The sequence below is a fragment of the Schistocerca gregaria genome, chromosome 10 (genome assembly GCF_023897955.1).
Source record: "Schistocerca gregaria isolate iqSchGreg1 chromosome 10, iqSchGreg1.2, whole genome shotgun sequence".
Classification (NCBI taxonomy): domain Eukaryota; kingdom Metazoa; phylum Arthropoda; class Insecta; order Orthoptera; family Acrididae; genus Schistocerca; species Schistocerca gregaria.
Window position 1 is genome coordinate 213,470,324 of NC_064929.1, and position 3,271 is coordinate 213,473,594.

The window sequence follows — 3,271 nt, forward strand, 5'->3', positions numbered from 1 at the left end:
TCCAAACGAAACCTTTCATGATGCGTTTCCTTATTTTCAGACTGATGTTGTTGCTGGTGAGTAAGTTCCTTCTCCGATTAAATGCAATTTTGGCCTTTTGTGTTCTGGTCGCAATTTCTTTCCGGCTTCTACCATCCCTTGTGATTTTGCTTCCCAGGTAAGTAAATTCCTGTATCACTTCCAGCTCCTCTCTTCCAATTCTAATTCTCGGAGGTTCATATTCTGCTCCTGTACTGCATACCATCACTTTAGTCTTTTTCTTGTTTATTCTCATTCCATACTGATTGTATAGAATTTTTTCCGTTGTTCTGAGGACTTCCTCTAGATCTTCTTCTGTCTCCGTGACTATAGCAGTATCATCTGCATAACGTACCATGTCTATCTTCTGCCCATTAATTTTGATCCCCACCTCAGTAGTTTCTCGAACTTGGTCTATAGCTTCCTGGATGTAAGCATTGAATATAAGAGGAGAGAGAGCACATCCTTGTCTTACCCCTTTTCTAATATTTGCTTGTTGTTCCTGGTGACAGTTCCTAATCACTGCCACCTCATTCTTATAGAAACTGAGTATCACGCGGATGTCTTTGTACTTTATTCCAATTTTCCTCAGCACTCTGAACATCTCTTGCCAGATAACGTTATCAAATGCCTTTTCCATGTCTATAAAGGCAATATAAGTTGGTTTATTTTTCTGTAATTGCTTTTCGATAATGAGTCTTAGTGCCAGAATCGCCTCTCTTGTTCCCAATCCCCTTCTGAAACCAAACTGATCTTCACTCAGCATATCCTCCACCTTCTCTTCAATTCTCTTCAGAACTATTTTTATGAGAATTTTTGATGCATGTGATATTAGGCTAAGAGTTCGGTGCTGTTCACATTTTGTAGCTGCTGCCTTCTTTGGTATAGGAACAATGATACATTTCTGGAAGTCTGTCGGTATCTCTCCTGTGTTATAGATGGACCTAATAAGTTTAAGCAGCATCATTTTCATGCTGTCACCAGCATTCTTTATTAGTTCTGCAGGGATGTCATCAATACCCGTTGCTTTGTTGTCCTGTAGTTCTTTTAGAGCTCTGTCAAATTCTTCTTGCAGAATGTCATCTCCCTTGTCATCTTCGTCTACTTCCTCTTCCTATTACGTCCTCTGAAAGAGGTGTTCCAGCATACAACTCGTCTATGTATTCTTTCCATCTCTTCAGCATGTCTTCACCAAACAGCATTTTCCCCTCTTTATTTTCTATTGTGCCTGAGAGTACTGTTTTGCGTTTGTTAAAAAAATTGATTTGCTGTTCTGTAGGCTAAATCAGTTCTTCCGTTTTGCATATTTTCTTCTACTTTCCTGCACATTTATCCAAGAAAATTTTCTTTTGCTTTCCTAGCTTCTCTTTTAACTAAATTCCTTAGTCTTCTGTATTCAGCTTTTCCTTGTTCCTCAGTTGCATTTTTGTATAATCTTCTGTTTTCTATAAGCTCAATAATATCTGCTGTAATCCATTTCCTCTTGTTTTTGGGTTCAGTTCTTCCAACTATCTTTTCTGCTGCTTTGTATATACCAGATTTAATCTGATTCCAGTCTTCATTTACTCCACCATGTTGAAAATTTTTAATTAGGTTGTCTGTTTCATGAGCATAGTGCTTTGCCAGTCCCTCAGTTTTCAGTTTTTCTAGTTCCCATTTAAGTTTTACTGGCCTCTTCTTCAAACGTTTGAATCTCATTGAACTTTTCATCATGACCAGGTTATGATCACTGCCTATGTCTGCAGATGGATAGCTCCTGCAATCTTTTATCTGGTTCCTAAAACGTGCTTTCACTAGAATGTAGTCAATCTGTTGTCTCCTCAGGTCTCCAGGGGCCTTCCATGTATATCTTCTTCGTTTGTGGTGTTGGAAAAGTGTGTTTGCAACAACTAATTGGTGCTTTGAGCAGAGCTCGATCAGTCGATCACCTCTTTCATTTCTTCTTCCAAGTCCATATTTGCCAACAATTCCTTCCTCCGGGTCTTCACCCACAAGCACAATGGTGATACGAAATGGCTGGGTCTATACCCATGATGCTTGTAAAGAGCCAGAGTCCTTGAAAAACGCTCTGTCTTTCGAAATGATCCTTGTTGGTGCGGATTCAGGGGTTATTCGGTATTGGCTAGGGGTCAGTTTTCCCCTGGGTAGATGATGTTAGTGGAAGTGGCGGTTGTGATGGTGTAATTGTATGTTTGCTTCTGAGTACTTGTTACTAGCGCCTGAGTTGGCGATGGATGGTTGTTGTTGTTGTTGTCGTCGTCTCCGGTTCTGTGACTGGTTTGACGCAGCTCTCCATGCTACTCTATCCTGTGCAAGCTCCTTCATCTCCCAGTACCTGCCGCAAACTACATCCTTCTGAATCTGCTTAGTGTTTCATCTCTTGGTCTCCCTCTACGATTTTTACCCTCCACACTGCCCTCTGATACTAAATTTGTGATCCCTTGATGCCTCAGAACATGTCCTACCAACCGATCCCTTCTTCTAGTCAAGTTGTGCCACAAACTTCTCTTCTATCCAATCCTATTCAATACCTCCTCATTAGTTATGTGATCTATCTATCTAATCTTCAGCATTCTGCTGTAGCACCACATTTCGAAAGCTTCTATTTTCTTCTTGTCTAAACTATTTATCGTCCATGTTTCACTTCCATACACAGCCACACTCCATAGAAATACTTTCAGAAACGACTTCCTGACACTAAAATCAGTACTCGATGTTAACAAATTTCTCTTCTTCAGAATCGCTTTCCTTGCCATTTCTAGTCTACATTTTATATCCTCTCTACTTCGACCATCATAAGTTATTTTGGTCCCCAAATAGCAAAACTGCTTTACTACTTTAAGCGCCTCATTTCCTATTCTAATTCCTGCAGCATCACCCGATTTAATTCGACTACATTCCATTATCCTCGTTTTGCTTTTGTTGATGTTCATCTTATACCCTCCTTTCAAGATACTGTCCATTCCGTTCAAATGCTCTTCAAAGTCCTTTGCTGTCTATGACAGAATTACAATGTCATCGGCGAACTTCCGTTTTTATTTCTTCTCCATGGATTTTAATACCTACATCGAACTGTTCTTTTGTTTCCTTTACTGCTTGCTCAATATACAGATCGAATAACATCGGGAATAGACTACAACCCTGTCTCACTCCCTTCCCAATCACTGCTTCCCTTTCATATCCCTCAACTCTTATAACTGCCATCTGGTTTCTGTATAAATTGTAAATAGCCTTTCCCTCCCTGTATTTTACC